This window comes from Symphalangus syndactylus, chromosome 8 (assembly GCF_028878055.3).
Source record: "Symphalangus syndactylus isolate Jambi chromosome 8, NHGRI_mSymSyn1-v2.1_pri, whole genome shotgun sequence".
NCBI classification, from domain to species: domain Eukaryota; kingdom Metazoa; phylum Chordata; class Mammalia; order Primates; family Hylobatidae; genus Symphalangus; species Symphalangus syndactylus.
The window spans coordinates 10,449,023-10,467,520 of record NC_072430.2 but is presented as its reverse complement, the minus strand read 5'-3'; positions in this window follow the sequence as shown (position 1 = coordinate 10,467,520).

The window sequence follows — 18,498 nt, the reverse complement described above, 5'->3', positions numbered from 1 at the left end:
CTGTGAAAATTCTTTCTGTTCTGTGCATTCAACTAACAGAGTTGAACCTTACTTTTGATTGAGCCGTTCTGAAACACTCTTTCTGTAGAAACTGCAATTGGACATGCTAAGCGCTAAGAGGCCTACATTGGGAAAAAGAATATCTTCAAATAAAAACTACACAGATGCATTCTGTGAAACTTATTTCTGATCTGTAAATTCAGTTAACAGAGATAAAACATATTTTTGATTGAGCAGTTATGAAACACTCTTTTTGTAGAAAATGCAAGTGGAGATTCGGAGCGCTAAGAGGGTAATAGTGGAAAAAGGAATGTCTTCAAATATAAACTACACAGAATCATTCGGTGAAATTTCTTTCTGATCTGTGCATTCAGCTAACAGAGTTAAACCATACTTTTGATTGAGCAGATCTGAACACTCTTTCTGTAGAAAATGCAACTGGACATTTCGAGCGCTAAGAGCGTAGTAGTGGAAAAAGGAATATATTCAAATATAAACTACACAGAAACATTCTGTGAAACTTCTTTCTGATCTGAGCATTCAGCTAACAGAGTTAAACCATACTTTTGATTGAGCAGTTTTGAAACACTCTGTCTGTAGAAAATGCAACTGGACATTCGTAGCGCTAAGTGGGTAATAGTGGAAAAAAGAATATGTTCAAATATAAACTACACAGAAGCATTGTATGAAACGTCTTTCTGTTCTGTGCATTCAACTACCAGAGTTGAACCTTACTTTTGACTGAGCCTTTCTGAAACACTCTTTCTGTAGAAACTGCAATTGGACATTCTGAGCGCTAAGAGGCCTATATTGGGAAAAATAATAACTTCAAATAAAAACTACACAGAAGCATTGTGTGAAACTTATTTCTGATATGTTCATTAAGCTAACAGAGTTAAACCATACTTTTGATTGCGCAGTTCTGAACACTCTTTCTGTAGAAAATGCAAGTGGACATTCGGAGCGCTAAGAGGGTAATAGTGGAAAAAGGAATATATTCAAATATAAACTACACAGTAGCATTCTGTGAAAATTCTTTCTGTTCTGTGCATTCAACTAACAGAGTTGAACCTTACTTTTGATTGAGCCGTTCTGAAACACTCTTTCTGTAGAAACTGCAATTGGACATGCTAAGCGCTAAGAGGCCTACATTGGGAAAAAGAATATCTTCAAATAAAAACTACACAGATGCATTCTGTGAAACTTATTTCTGATCTGTAAATTCAGTTAACAGAGATAAAACATATTTTTGATTGAGCAGTTATGAAACACTCTTTTTGTAGAAAATGCAAGTGGAGATTCGGAGCGCTAAGAGGGTAATAGTGGAAAAAGGAATGTCTCCAAATATAAACTACACAGAATCATTCTGTGAAACTTCTTTCTGATCTGTGCATTCAGCTAACAGAGTTAAACCATACTTTTGATTGAGCAGATCTGAACACTCTTTCTGTAGAAAATGCAACTGGACATTTGGAGCGCTAAGAGAGTAGTAGTGGAAAAAGGAATATATTCAAATATAAACTACACAGAAGCATTCTGTGAAACTTCTTTCTGATCTGAGCATTCAGCTAGCAGAGTTAAACCATACTTTTGATTGAGCAGTTTTGAAACACTCTGTCTGTAGAAAATGCAACTGGACATTCGTAGCGCTAAGTGGGTAATAGTGGAAAAAAGAATATGTTCAAATATAAACTACACAGAAGCATTGTATGAAACTTCTTTCTGTTCTGTGCATTCAACTAACAGAGTTGAACCTTACTTTTGATTGAGCCTTTCTGAAACACTCTTTCTGTAGAAACTGCAATTGGACATTCTGAGCGCTAAGAGGCCTATATTGGGAAAAATAATATCTTCAAATAAAAACTACACAGAAGCATTGTGTGAAACTTATTTCTGATATGTTCATTAAGCTAACAGAGTTAAACCATACTTTTGATTGCGCAGTTCTGAACACTCTTTCTGTAGAAAATGCAAGTGGACATTCGGAGCGCTAAGAGGGTAATAGTGGAAAAAGGAATATATTCAAATATAAACTACACAGTAGCATTCTGTGAAAATTCTTTCTGTTCTGTGCATTCAACTAACAGAGTTGAACCTTACTTTTGATTGAGCCGTTCTGAAACACTCTTTCTGTAGAAACTGCAATTGGACATGCTAAGCGCTAAGAGGCCTACATTGGGAAAAAGAATATCTTCAAATAAAAACTACACAGATGCATTCTGTGAAACTTATTTCTGATCTGTAAATTCAGTTAACAGAGATAAAACATATTTTTGATTGAGCAGTTATGAAACACTCTTTTTGTAGAAAATGCAAGTGGAGATTCGGAGCGCTAAGAGGGTAATAGTGGAAAAAGGAATGTCTTCAAATATAAACTACACAGAATCATTCGGTGAAACTTCTTTCTGATCTGTGCATTCAGCTAACAGAGTTAAACCATACTTTTGATTGAGCAGATCTGAACACTCTTTCGGTAGAAAATGCAACTGGACATTTGGAGCGCTAAGAGCGTAGTAGTGGAAAAAGGAATATATTCAAATATAAACTACACAGAAGCATTCTGTGAAACTTCTTTCTGATCTGAGCATTCAGCTAACAGAGTTAAACCATACTTTTGATTGAGCAGTTTTGAAGCACTCTGTCTGTAGAAAATGCAACTGGACATTCGTAGCGCTAAGTGGGTAATAGTGGAAAAAAGAATATGTTCAAATATAAACTACACAGAAGCATTGTATGAAACTTCTTTCTGTTCTGTGCATTCAACTAACAGAGTTGAACCTTACTTTTGATTGAGCCGTTCTGAAACACTCTTTCTGTAGAAACTGCAATTGGACATTCTGAGCGCTAAGAGGCCTATATTGGGAAAAAGAATGTCTACAAATAAAAACTACACAGAAGAATTGTGTGAAACTTCTTTCTGTTCTGTTTGTTCAACTAAAAGAGTTGAACCTTAATTTTGATTGAGCCGTTCTGAAACACTCTTTCTGTAGAAAATGCAAGTGGAGATTCGGAGCGCTAAGAGGGTAATAGTGGAAAAAGGAATGTCTCCAAATATAAACTACACAGAATCATTCTGTGAAACTTCTTTCTGATCTGTGCATTCAGCTAACAGAGTTAAACCATACTTTTAATTGAGCAGATCTGAACACTCTTTCTGTAGAAAATTCAACTGGACATTTGGAGCGCTAAGAGAGTAGTAGTGGAAAAAGGAATATATTCAAATATAAACTACACAGAAACATTCTGTGAAACTTCTTTCTGATCTGAGCATTCAGCTAACAGATTTAAACCATACTTTTGATTGAGCAGTTTTGAAACACTCTGTCTGTAGAAAATGCAACTGGACATTCATAGCGCTAAGTGGTTAATAGTGGAAAAAAGAATATGTTCAAATATAAACTACACAGAAGCATTGTATGAAACTTCTTTCTGTTCTGTGCATTCAACTAACAGAGTTGAACCTTACTTTTCATTGAGCCTTTCTGAAACACTCTTTCTGTAGAAACTGCAATTGGACATTCTGAGCGCTAAGAAGCCTATATTGGGAAAAAAAATATCTTCAAATAAAAACTACACAGAAGCATTGTGTGAAACTTATTTCTGATATGTTCATTAAGCTAACAGAGTTAAACCATACTTTTGATTGCGCAGTTCTGAACACTCTTTCTGTAGAAAATGCAAGTGGACATTCGGAGCGCTAAGAGGGTAATAGTGGAAAAAGGAATATATTCAAATATAAACTACACAGTAGCATTCTGTGAAAATTCTTTCTGTTCTGTGCATTCAACTAACAGAGTTGAACCTTACTTTTGATTGAGCCGTTCTGAAACACTCTTTCTGTAGAAACTGCAATTGGACATGCTAAGCGCTAAGAGGCCTACATTGGGAAAAAGAATATCTTCAAATAAAAACTACACAGATGCATTCTGTGAAACTTATTTCTGATCTGTAAATTCAGTTAACAGAGATAAAACATATTTTTGATTGAGCAGTTATGAAACACTCTTTTTGTAGAAAATGCAAGTGGAGATTCGGAGCGCTAAGAGGGTAATAGTGGAAAAAGGAATGTCTTCAAATATAAACTACACAGAATCATTCGGTGAAACTTCTTTCTGATCTGTGCATTCAGCTAACAGAGTTAAACCATACTTTTGATTGAGCAGATCTGAACTCTCTTTCTGTAGAAAATGCAACTGGACATTTGGAGCGCTAAGAGAGTAGTAGTGGAAAAAGGAATATATTGAAATATAAACTACACAGAAGCATTCTGTGAAACTTCTTTCTGATCTGAGCATTCAGCTAACAGAGTTAAACCATACTTTTGATTGAGCAGTTTTGAAACACTCTGTCTGTAGAAAATGCAACTGGACATTCGTAGCGCTAAGTGGTTAATAGTGGAAAAAAGAATATGTTCAAATATAAACTACACAGAAGCATTGTATGAAACTTCTTTCTGTTCTGTGCATTCAACTAACAGAGTTGAACCTTACTTTTGATTGAGCCTTTCTGAAACACTCTTTCTGTAGAAACTGCAATTGGACATTCTGAGCGCTAAGAGGCCTATATTGGGAAAAATAATATCTTCAAATAAAAACTACACAGAAGCATTGTGTGAAACTTATTTCTGATATGTTCATTAAGCTAACAAAGTTAAACCATACTTTTGATTGCGCAGTTCTGAACACTCTTTCTGTAGAAAATGCAAGTGTACATTCGGAGCGCTAAGAGGGTAATAGTGGAAAAAGGAGTATATTCAAATATAAACTACACAGTAGCATTCTGTGAAAATTCTTTCTATTCTGTGCATTCAACTAACAGAGTTGAACCTTACTTTTGATTGAGCCGTTCTGAAACACTCTTTCTTTAGAAACTGCAATTGGACATGCTAAGCGCTAAGAGGCCTACATTGGGAAAAAGAATATCTTCAAATAAAAACTACACAGATGCATTCTGTGAAACTTATTTCTGATCTGTAAATTCAGTTAACAGAGATAAAACATGTTTTTGATTGAGCAGTTATGAAACACTCTTTTTGTAGAAAATGCAAGTGGAGATTCGGAGCGCTAAGAGGGTAATAGTGGAAAAAGGAATGTCTCCAAATATAAACTACACAGAATCATTCTGTGAAACTTCTTTCTGATCTGTGCATTCAGCTAACAGAGTTAAACCATACTTTTGATTGAGCAGATCTAAACACTCTTTCTGTAGAAAATGCAACTGGACATTTGGAGCGCGAAGAGAGTAGTAGTGGAAAAAGGAATATATTCAAATATAAACTACACAGAAGCATTCTGTGAAACTTCTTTCTGATCTGAGCATTCAGCTAACAGAGTTAAACCATACTTTTGATTGAGCAGTTTTGAAACACTCTGTCTGTAGAAAATGCAACTGGACATTCGTAGTGCTAAGTGGGTAATAGTGGAAAAAGAATATGTTCAAATATAAACTACACAGAAGCATTGTATGAAACGTCTTTCTGTTCTTTGCATTCAACTAACAGAGTTGAACCTTACTTTTGATTGAGCCTTTCTGAAACACTCTTTCTGTAGAAACTGCAATTGGACATTCTGAGCGCTAAGAGGCCTATATTGGGAAAAAAAATATCTTCAAATAAAAACTACACAGAAGCATTGTGTGAAACTTATTTCTGATATGTTCATTAATCTAACAGAGTTAAACCATACTTTTGATTGCGCAGTTCTGAACACTCTTTCTGTAGAAAATGCAAGTGGACATTCGGAGTGCTAAGAGGGTAATAGTGGAAAAAGGAATATATTCAAATATAAACTACACAGTAGCATTCTGTGAAAATTCTTTCTGTTCTGTGCATTCAACTAACAGAGTTGAACCTTACTTTTGATTGAGCCGTTCTGAAACACTCTTTCTGTAGAAACTGCAATTGGACATGCTAAGCGCTAAGAGGCCTACATTGGGAAAAAGAATATCTTCAAATAAAAACTACACAGATGCATTCTGTGAAACTTATTTCTGATCTGTAAATTCAGTTAACAGAGATAAAACATATTTTTGATTGAGCAGTTATGAAACACTCTTTTTGTAGAAAATGCAAGTGGAGATTCGGAGTGCTAAGAGGGTAATAGTGGAAAAAGGAATGTCTCCAAATATAAACTACACAGAATCTTTCTGTGAAACTTCTTTCTGATCTGTGCATTCAGCTAACAGAGTTAAACCATACTTTTGATTGAGCAGATCTGAACACTCTTTCTGTAGAAAATGCAACTGGACATTTGGAGCGCTAAGAGAGTAGTAGTGGAAAAAGGAATATATTCAAATATAAACTACACAGAAGCATTCTGTGAAACTTCTTTCTGATCTGAGCATTCAGCTAACAGAGTTAAACCATACTTTTGATTGAGCAGTTTTGAAACACTCTGTCTGTAGAAAATGCAACTGGACATTCGTAGCGCTAAGTGGGTAATAGTGGAAAAAAGAATATGTTCAAATATAAACTACACAGAAGCATTGTATGAAACTTCTTTCTGTTCTGTGCATTCAACTAACAGAGTTGAACCTTACTTTTGATTGAGCCTTTCTGAAACACTCTTTCTGTAGAAACTGCAATTGGACATTGTGAGCGCTAAGAGGCCTATATTGGGAAAAATAATATCTTCAAATAAAAACTACACAGAAGCATTGTGTGAAACTTATTTCTGATATGTTCATTAAGCTAACAGAGTTAAACCATACTTTTGATTGCGCAGTTCTGAACACTCTTTCTGTAGAAAATGCAAGTGGACATTCGGAGCGCTAAGAGGGTAATAGTGGAAAAAGGAATATATTCAAATATAAACTACACAGTAGCATTCTGTGAAAATTCTTTCTGTTCTGTGCATTCAACTAACAGAGTTGAACCTTACTTTTGATTGAGCCATTCTGAAACACTCTTTCTGTAGAAACTGCAATTGGACATGCTAAGCGCTAAGAGGCCTACATTGGGAAAAAGAATATCTTCAAATAAAAACTACACAGATGCATTCTGTGAAACTTATTTCTGATCTGTAAATTCAGTTAACAGAGATAAAACATATTTTTGATTGAGCAGTTATGAAACACTCTTTTTGTAGAAAATGCAAGTGGAGATTCGGAGCGCTAAGAGGGTAATAGTGGAAAAAGGAATGTCTTCAAATATAAACTACACAGAATCATTCGGTGAAACTTCTTTCTGATCTGTGCATTCAGCTAACAGAGTTAAACCATACTTTTGATTGAGCAGATCTGAACACTCTTTCTGTAGAAAATGCAACTGGACATTTGGAGCGCTAAGAGCGTAGTAGTGGAAAAAGGAATATATTCAAATATAAACTACACAGAAGCATTCTGTGAAACTTCTTTCTGATCTGAGCATTCAGCTAACAGAGTTAAACCATACTTTTGATTGAGCAGTTTTGAAGCACTCTGTCTGTAGAAAATGCAACTGGACATTCGTAGCGCTAAGTGGGTAATAGTGGAAAAAAGAATATGTTCAAATATAAACTACACAGAAGCATTGTATGAAACTTCTTTCTGTTCTGTGCATTCAACTAAAAGAGTTGAACCTTACTTTTGATTGAGCCGTTCTGAAACACTCTTTCTGTAGAAACTGCAATTGGACATTCTGAGCGCTAAGAGGCCTATATTGGGAAAAAGAATGTCTACAAATAAAAACTACACAGAAGAATTGTGTGAAACTTCTTTCTGTTCTGTTTGTTCAACTAAAAGAGTTGAACCTTAATTTTGATAGAGCCGTTCTGAAACACTCTTTCTGTAGAAAATGCAAGTGGAGATTCGGAGTGCTAAGAGGGTAATAGTGAAAAAAGGAATGTCTCCAAATATAAACTACACAGAATCATTCTGTGAAACTTCTTTCTGATCTGTGCATTCAGCTAACAGAGTTAAACCATACTTTTAATTGAGCAGATCTGAACACTCTTTCTGTAGAAAATTCAACTGGACATTTGGAGCGCTAAGAGAGTAGTAGTGGAAAAAGGAATATATTCAAATATAAACTACACAGAAACATTCTGTGAAACTTCTTTCTCATCTGAGCATTCAGCTAACAGATTTAAACCATACTTTTGATTGAGCAGTTTTGAAACACTCTGTCTGTAGAAAATGCAACTGGACATTCATAGCGCTAAGTGGTTAATAGTGGAAAAAAGAATATGTTCAAATATAAACTACACAGAAGCATTGTATGAAACTTCTTTCTGTTCTGTGCATTCAACTGACAGAGTTGAACCTTACTTTTCATTGAGCCTTTCTGAAACACTCTTTCTGTAGAAACTGCAATTGGACATTCTGAGCGCTAAGAAGCCTATATTGGGAAAAATAATATCTTCAAATAAAAACTACACAGAAGCATTTTGTGAAACTTATTTCTGATATGTTCATTAAGCTAACAGAGTTAAACCATACTTTTGATTGCTCAGTTCTGAACACTCTTTCTGTAGAAAATGCAAGTGGACATTCGGAGCGCTAAGAGGGTAATAGTTTAAAAAGGAATATATTCAAATATAAACTACACAGTAGCATTCTGTGAAAATTCTTTCTGTTCTGTGCATTCAACTAACAGAGTTGAACCTTACTTTTGATTGAGCCGTTCTGAAACACTCTTTCTGTAGAAACTGCAATTGGACATGCTAAGCGCTAAGAGGCCTACATTGGGAAAAAGAATATCTTCAAATAAAAACTACACAGATGCATTCTGTGAAACTTATTTCTGATCTGTAAATTCAGTTAACAGAGATAAAACATATTTTTGATTGAGCAGTTATGAAACACTCTTTTTGTAGAAAATGCAAGTGGAGATTCGGAGCGCTAAGAGGGTAATAGTGGAAAAAGGAATGTCTTCAAATATAAACTACACAGAATCATTCGGTGAAATTTCTTTCTGATCTGTGCATTCAGCTAACAGAGTTAAACCATACTTTTGATTGAGCAGATCTGAACACTCTTTCGGTAGAAAATGCAACTGGACATTTGGAGCGCTAAGAGCGTAGTAGTGGAAAAAGGAATATATTCAAATATAAACTACACAGAAGCATTCTGTGAAACTTCTTTCTGATCTGAGCATTCAGCTAACAGAGTTAAACCATACTTTTGATTGAGCAGTTTTGAAGCACTCTGTCTGTAGAAAATGCAACTGGACATTCGTAGCGCTAAGTGGGTAATAGTGGAAAAAAGAATATGTTCAAATATAAACTACACAGAAGCATTGTATGAAACTTCTTTCTGTTCTGTGCATTCAACTAACAGAGTTGAACCTTACTTTTGATTGAGCCGTTCTGAAACACTCTTTCTGTAGAAACTGCAATTGGACATTCTGAGCGCTAAGAGGCCTATATTGGGAAAAAGAATGTCTACAAATAAAAACTACACAGAAGAATTGTGTGAAACTTCTTTCTGTTCTGTTTGTTCAACTAAAAGAGTTGAACCTTAATTTTGATAGAGCCGTTCTGAAACACTCTTTCTGTAGAAAATGCAAGTGGAGATTCGGAGTGCTAAGAGGGTAATAGTGAAAAAAGGAATGTCTCCAAATATAAACTACACAGAATCATTCTGTGAAACTTCTTTCTGATCTGTGCATTCAGCTAACAGAGTTAAACCATACTTTTAATTGAGCAGATCTGAACACTCTTTCTGTAGAAAATTCAACTGGACATTTGGAGCGCTAAGAGAGTAGTAGTGGAAAAAGGAATATATTCAAATATAAACTACACAGAAACATTCTGTGAAACTTCTTTCTCATCTGAGCATTCAGCTAACAGATTTAAACCATACTTTTGATTGAGCAGTTTTGAAACACTCTGTCTGTAGAAAATGCAAATGGACATTCATAGCGCTAAGTGGTTAATAGTGGAAAAAAGAATATGTTCAAATATAAACTACACAGAAGCATTGTATGAAACTTCTTTCTGTTCTGTGCATTCAACTGACAGAGTTGAACCTTACTTTTCATTGAGCCTTTCTGAAACACTCTTTCTGTAGAAACTGCAATTGGACATTCTGAGCGCTAAGAAGCCTATATTGGGAAAAATAATATCTTCAAATAAAAACTACACAGAAGCATTTTGTGAAACTTATTTCTGATATGTTCATTAAGCTAACAGAGTTAAACCATACTTTTGATTGCTCAGTTCTGAACACTCTTTCTGTAGAAAATGCAAGTGGACATTCGGAGCGCTAAGAGGGTAATAGTTTAAAAAGGAATATATTCAAATATAAACTACACAGTAGCATTCTGTGAAAATTCTTTCTGTTCTGTGCATTCAACTAACAGAGTTGAACCTTACTTTTGATTGAGCCGTTCTGAAACACTCTTTCTGTAGAAACTGCAATTGGACATGCTAAGCGCTAAGAGGCCTACATTGGGAAAAAGAATATCTTCAAATAAAAACTACACAGATGCATTCTGTGAAACTTATTTCTGATCTGTAAATTCAGTTAACAGAGATAAAACATATTTTTGATTGAGCAGTTATGAAACACTCTTTTTGTAGAAAATGCAAGTGGAGATTCGGAGCGCTAAGAGGGTAATAGTGGAAAAAGGAATGTCTTCAAATATAAACTACACAGAATCATTCGGTGAAATTTCTTTCTGATCTGTGCATTCAGCTAACAGAGTTAAACCATACTTTTGATTGAGCAGATCTGAACACTCTTTCTGTAGAAAATGCAACTGGACATTTCGAGCGCTAAGAGCGTAGTAGTGGAAAAAGGAATATATTCAAATATAAACTACACAGAAACATTCTGTGAAACTTCTTTCTGATCTGAGCATTCAGCTAACAGAGTTAAACCATACTTTTGATTGAGCAGTTTTGAAACACTCTGTCTGTAGAAAATGCAACTGGACATTCGTAGCGCTAAGTGGGTAATAGTGGAAAAAAGAATATGTTCAAATATAAACTACACAGAAGCATTGTATGAAACGTCTTTCTGTTCTGTGCATTCAACTACCAGAGTTGAACCTTACTTTTGACTGAGCCTTTCTGAAACACTCTTTCTGTAGAAACTGCAATTGGACATTCTGAGCGCTAAGAGGCCTATATTGGGAAAAATAATAACTTCAAATAAAAACTACACAGAAGCATTGTGTGAAACTTATTTCTGATATGTTCATTAAGCTAACAGAGTTAAACCATACTTTTGATTGCGCAGTTCTGAACACTCTTTCTGTAGAAAATGCAAGTGGACATTCGGAGCGCTAAGAGGGTAATAGTGGAAAAAGGAATATATTCAAATATAAACTACACAGTAGCATTCTGTGAAAATTCTTTCTGTTCTGTGCATTCAACTAACAGAGTTGAACCTTACTTTTGATTGAGCCGTTCTGAAACACTCTTTCTGTAGAAACTGCAATTGGACATGCTAAGCGCTAAGAGGCCTACATTGGGAAAAAGAATATCTTCAAATAAAAACTACACAGATGCATTCTGTGAAACTTATTTCTGATCTGTAAATTCAGTTAACAGAGATAAAACATATTTTTGATTGAGCAGTTATGAAACACTCTTTTTGTAGAAAATGCAAGTGGAGATTCGGAGCGCTAAGAGGGTAATAGTGGAAAAAGGAATGTCTCCAAATATAAACTACACAGAATCATTCTGTGAAACTTCTTTCTGATCTGTGCATTCAGCTAACAGAGTTAAACCATACTTTTGATTGAGCAGATCTGAACACTCTTTCTGTAGAAAATGCAACTGGACATTTGGAGCGCTAAGAGAGTAGTAGTGGAAAAAGGAATATATTCAAATATAAACTACACAGAAGCATTCTGTGAAACTTCTTTCTGATCTGAGCATTCAGCTAGCAGAGTTAAACCATACTTTTGATTGAGCAGTTTTGAAACACTCTGTCTGTAGAAAATGCAACTGGACATTCGTAGCGCTAAGTGGGTAATAGTGGAAAAAAGAATATGTTCAAATATAAACTACACAGAAGCATTGTATGAAACTTCTTTCTGTTCTGTGCATTCAACTAACAGAGTTGAACCTTACTTTTGATTGAGCCTTTCTGAAACACTCTTTCTGTAGAAACTGCAATTGGACATTCTGAGCGCTAAGAGGCCTATATTGGGAAAAATAATATCTTCAAATAAAAACTACACAGAAGCATTGTGTGAAACTTATTTCTGATATGTTCATTAAGCTAACAGAGTTAAACCATACTTTTGATTGCGCAGTTCTGAACACTCTTTCTGTAGAAAATGCAAGTGGACATTCGGAGCGCTAAGAGGGTAATAGTGGAAAAAGGAATATATTCAAATATAAACTACACAGTAGCATTCTGTGAAAATTCTTTCTGTTCTGTGCATTCAACTAACAGAGTTGAACCTTACTTTTGATTGAGCCGTTCTGAAACACTCTTTCTGTAGAAACTGCAATTGGACATGCTAAGCGCTAAGAGGCCTACATTGGGAAGAAGAATATCTTCAAATAAAAACTACACAGATGCATTCTGTGAAACTTATTTCTGATCTGTAAATTCAGTTAACAGAGATAAAACATATTTTTGATTGAGCAGTTATGAAACACTCTTTTTGTAGAAAATGCAAGTGGAGATTCGGAGCGCTAAGAGGGTAATAGTGGAAAAAGGAATGTCTTCAAATATAAACTACACAGAATCATTCGGTGAAACTTCTTTCTGATCTGTGCATTCAGCTAACAGAGTTAAACCATACTTTTGATTGAGCAGATCTGAACACTCTTTCGGTAGAAAATGCAACTGGACATTTGGAGCGCTAAGAGCGTAGTAGTGGAAAAAGGAATATATTCAAATATAAACTACACAGAAGCATTCTGTGAAACTTCTTTCTGATCTGAGCATTCAGCTAACAGAGTTAAACCATACTTTTGATTGAGCAGTTTTGAAGCACTCTGTCTGTAGAAAATGCAACTGGACATTCGTAGCGCTAAGTGGGTAATAGTGGAAAAAAGAATATGTTCAAATATAAACTACACAGAAGCATTGTATGAAACTTCTTTCTGTTCTGTGCATTCAACTAACAGAGTTGAACCTTACTTTTGATTGAGCCGTTCTGAAACACTCTTTCTGTAGAAACTGCAATTGGACATTCTGAGCGCTAAGAGGCCTATATTGGGAAAAAGAATGTCTACAAATAAAAACTACACAGAAGAATTGTGTGAAACTTCTTTCTGTTCTGTTTGTTCAACTAAAAGAGTTGAACCTTAATTTTGATTGAGCCGTTCTGAAACACTCTTTCTGTAGAAAATGCAAGTGGAGATTCGGAGCGCTAAGAGGGTAATAGTGGAAAAAGGAATGTCTCCAAATATAAACTACACAGAATCATTCTGTGAAACTTCTTTCTGATCTGTGCATTCAGCTAACAGAGTTAAACCATACTTTTAATTGAGCAGATCTGAACACTCTTTCTGTAGAAAATTCAACTGGACATTTGGAGCGCTAAGAGAGTAGTAGTGGAAAAAGGAATATATTCAAATATAAACTACACAGAAACATTCTGTGAAACTTCTTTCTGATCTGAGCATTCAGCTAACAGATTTAAACCATACTTTTGATTGAGCAGTTTTGAAACACTCTGTCTGTAGAAAATGCAACTGGACATTCATAGCGCTAAGTGGTTAATAGTGGAAAAAAGAATATGTTCAAATATAAACTACACAGAAGCATTGTATGAAACTTCTTTCTGTTCTGTGCATTCAACTAACAGAGTTGAACCTTACTTTTCATTGAGCCTTTCTGAAACACTCTTTCTGTAGAAACTGCAATTGGACATTCTGAGCGCTAAGAAGCCTATATTGGGAAAAAAAAATCTTCAAATAAAAACTACACAGAAGCATTGTGTGAAACTTATTTCTGATATGTTCATTAAGCTAACAGAGTTAAACCATACTTTTGATTGCGCAGTTCTGAACACTCTTTCTGTAGAAAATGCAAGTGGACATTCGGAGCGCTAAGAGGGTAATAGTGGAAAAAGGAATATATTCAAATATAAACTACACAGTAGCATTCTGTGAAAATTCTTTCTGTTCTGTGCATTCAACTAACAGAGTTGAACCTTACTTTTGATTGAGCCGTTCTGAAACACTCTTTCTGTAGAAACTGCAATTGGACATGCTAAGCGCTAAGAGGCCTACATTGGGAAAAAGAATATCTTCAAATAAAAACTACACAGATGCATTCTGTGAAACTTATTTCTGATCTGTAAATTCAGTTAACAGAGATAAAACATATTTTTGATTGAGCAGTTATGAAACACTCTTTTTGTAGAAAATGCAAGTGGAGATTCGGAGCGCTAAGAGGGTAATAGTGGAAAAAGGAATGTCTTCAAATATAAACTACACAGAATCATTCGGTGAAACTTCTTTCTGATCTGTGCATTCAGCTAACAGAGTTAAACCATACTTTTGATTGAGCAGATCTGAACTCTCTTTCTGTAGAAAATGCAACTGGACATTTGGAGCGCTAAGAGAGTAGTAGTGGAAAAAGGAATATATTGAAATATAAACTACACAGAAGCATTCTGTGAAACTTCTTTCTGATCTGAGCATTCAGCTAACAGAGTTAAACCATACTTTTGATTGAGCAGTTTTGAAACACTCTGTCTGTAGAAAATGCAACTGGACATTCGTAGCGCTAAGTGGTTAATAGTGGAAAAAAGAATATGTTCAAATATAAACTACACAGAAGCATTGTATGAAACTTCTTTCTGTTCTGTGCATTCAACTAACAGAGTTGAACCTTACTTTTGATTGAGCCTTTCTGAAACACTCTTTCTGTAGAAACTGCAATTGGACATTCTGAGCGCTAAGAGGCCTATATTGGGAAAAATAATATCTTCAAATAAAAACTACACAGAAGCATTGTGTGAAACTTATTTCTGATATGTTCATTAAGCTAACAAAGTTAAACCATACTTTTGATTGCGCAGTTCTGAACACTCTTTCTGTAGAAAATGCAAGTGTACATTCGGAGCGCTAAGAGGGTAATAGTGGAAAAAGGAGTATATTCAAATATAAACTACACAGTAGCATTCTGTGAAAATTCTTTCTATTCTGTGCATTCAACTAACAGAGTTGAACCTTACTTTTGATTGAGCCGTTCTGAAACACTCTTTCTTTAGAAACTGCAATTGGACATGCTAAGCGCTAAGAGGCCTACATTGGGAAAAAGAATATCTTCAAATAAAAACTACACAGATGCATTCTGTGAAACTTATTTCTGATCTGTAAATTCAGTTAACAGAGATAAAACATGTTTTTGATTGAGCAGTTATGAAACACTCTTTTTGTAGAAAATGCAAGTGGAGATTCGGAGCGCTAAGAGGGTAATAGTGGAAAAAGGAATGTCTCCAAATATAAACTACACAGAATCATTCTGTGAAACTTCTTTCTGATCTGTGCATTCAGCTAACAGAGTTAAACCATACTTTTGATTGAGCAGATCTAAACACTCTTTCTGTAGAAAATGCAACTGGACATTTGGAGCGCGAAGAGAGTAGTAGTGGAAAAAGGAATATATTCAAATATAAACTACACAGAAGCATTCTGTGAAACTTCTTTCTGATCTGAGCATTCAGCTAACAGAGTTAAACCATACTTTTGATTGAGCAGTTTTGAAACACTCTGTCTGTAGAAAATGCAACTGGACATTCGTAGTGCTAAGTGGGTAATAGTGGAAAAAGAATATGTTCAAATATAAACTACACAGAAGCATTGTATGAAACGTCTTTCTGTTCTTTGCATTCAACTAACAGAGTTGAACCTTACTTTTGATTGAGCCTTTCTGAAACACTCTTTCTGTAGAAACTGCAATTGGACATTCTGAGCGCTAAGAGGCCTATATTGGGAAAAAAAATATCTTCAAATAAAAACTACACAGAAGCATTGTGTGAAACTTATTTCTGATATGTTCATTAATCTAACAGAGTTAAACCATACTTTTGATTGCGCAGTTCTGAACACTCTTTCTGTAGAAAATGCAAGTGGACATTCGGAGTGCTAAGAGGGTAATAGTGGAAAAAGGAATATATTCAAATATAAACTACACAGTAGCATTCTGTGAAAATTCTTTCTGTTCTGTGCATTCAACTAACAGAGTTGAACCTTACTTTTGATTGAGCCGTTCTGAAACACTCTTTCTGTAGAAACTGCAATTGGACATGCTAAGCGCTAAGAGGCCTACATTGGGAAAAAGAATATCTTCAAATAAAAACTACACAGATGCATTCTGTGAAACTTATTTCTGATCTGTAAATTCAGTTAACAGAGATAAAACATATTTTTGATTGAGCAGTTATGAAACACTCTTTTTGTAGAAAATGCAAGTGGAGATTCGGAGCGCTAAGAGGGTAATAGTGGAAAAAGGAATGTCTCCAAATATAAACTACACAGAATCATTCTGTGAAACTTCTTTCTGATCTGTGCATTCAGCTAACAGAGTTAAACCATACTTTTGATTGAGCAGATCTGAACACTCTTTCTGTAGAAAATGCAACTGGACAATTGGAGCGCTAAGAGAGTAGTAGTGGAAAAAGGAATATATTCAAATATAAACTACACAGAAGCATTCTGTGAAACTTCTTTCTGATCTGAGCATTCAGCTAACAGAGTTAAACCATACTTTTGATTGAGCAGTTTTGAAACACTCTGTCTGTAGAAAATGCAACTGGACATTCGTAGCGCTAAGTGGGTAATAGTGGAAAAAAGAATATATTCAAATATAAACTACACAGAAGCATTGTATGAAACTTCTTTCTGTTCTGTGCATTCAACTAACAGAGTTGAACCTTACTTTTGATTGAGCCTTTCTGAAACACTCTTTCTGTAGATACTGCAATTGGACATTGTGAGCGCTAAGAGGCCTATATTGGGAAAAATAATATCTTCAAATAAAAACTACACAGAAGCATTGTGTGAAACTTATTTCTGATATGTTCATTAAGCTAACAGAGTTAAACCATACTTTTGATTGCGCAGTTCTGAACACTCTTTCTGTAGAAAATGCAAGTGGACATTCGGAGCGCTAAGAGGGTAATAGTGGAAAAAGTAATATATTCAAATATAAACTACACAGTAGCATTCTGTGAAAATTCTTTCTGTTCTGTGCATTCAACTAACAGAGTTGAACCTTACTTTTGATTGAGCCATTCTGAAACACTCTTTCTGTAGAAACTGCAATTGGACATGCTAAGCGCTAAGAGGCCTACATTGGGAAAAAGAATATCTTCAAATAAAAACTACACAGATGCATTCTGTGAAACTTATTTCTGATCTGTAAATTCAGTTAACAGAGATAAAATATATTTTTGATTGAGCAGTTATGAAACACTCTTTTTGTAGAAAATGCAAGTGGAGATTCGGAGCGCTAAGAGGGTAATAGTGGAAAAAGGAATGTCTTCAAATATAAACTACACAGAATCATTCGGTGAAACTTCTTTCTGATCTGTGCATTCAGCTAACAGAGTTAAACCATACTTTTGATTGAGCAGATCTGAACACTCTTTCTGTAGAAAATGCAACTGGACATTTGGAGCGCGAAGAGAGTAGTAGTGGAAAAAGGAATATATTCAAATATAAACTACACAGAAGCATTCTGTGAAACTTCTTTCTGATCTGAGTATTCAGCTAGCAGAGTTAAACCATACTTTTGATTGAGCAGTTTTGAAACACTCTGTCTGTAGAAAATGCAACTGGACATTCGTAGTGCTAAGTGGGTAATAGTGGAAAAAAGAATATGTTCAAATATAAACTACACAGAAGCATTGTATGAAACGTCTTTCTGTTCTTTGCATTCAACTAACAGAGTTGAACCTTACTTTTGATTGAGCCTTTCTGAAACACTCTTTCTGTAGAAACTGCAATTGGACATTCTGAGCGCTAAGAGGCCTATATTGGGAAAAATAATATCTTCAAATAAAAACTACACAGAAGCATTGTGTGAAACTTATTTCTGATATGTTCATTAATCTAACAGAGTTAAACCATACTTTTGATTGCGCAGTTCTGAACACTCTTTCTGTAGAAAATGCAAGTGGACATTCGGAGTGCTAAGAGGGTAATAGTGGAAAAAGGAATATATTCAAATATAAACTACACAGTAGCATTCTGTGAAAATTCTTTCTGTTCTGTGCATTCAACTAACAGAGTTGAACCTTACTTTTGATTGAGCCGTTCTGAAACACTCTTTCTGTAGAAACTGCAATTGGACATGCTAAGCGCTAAGAGGCCTACATTGGGAAAAAGAATATCTTCAAATAAAAACTACACAGATGCATTCTGTGAAACTTATTTCTGATCTGTAAATTCAGTTAACAGAGATAAAACATATTTTTGATTGAGCAGTTATGAAACACTCTTTTTGTAGAAAATGCAAGTGGAGATTCGGAGCGCTAAGAGGATAATAGTGGAAAAAGGAATGTCTCCAAATATAAACTACACAGAATCATTCTGTGAAACTTCTTTCTGATCTGTGCATTCAGCTAACAGAGTTAAACCATACTTTTGATTGAGCAGA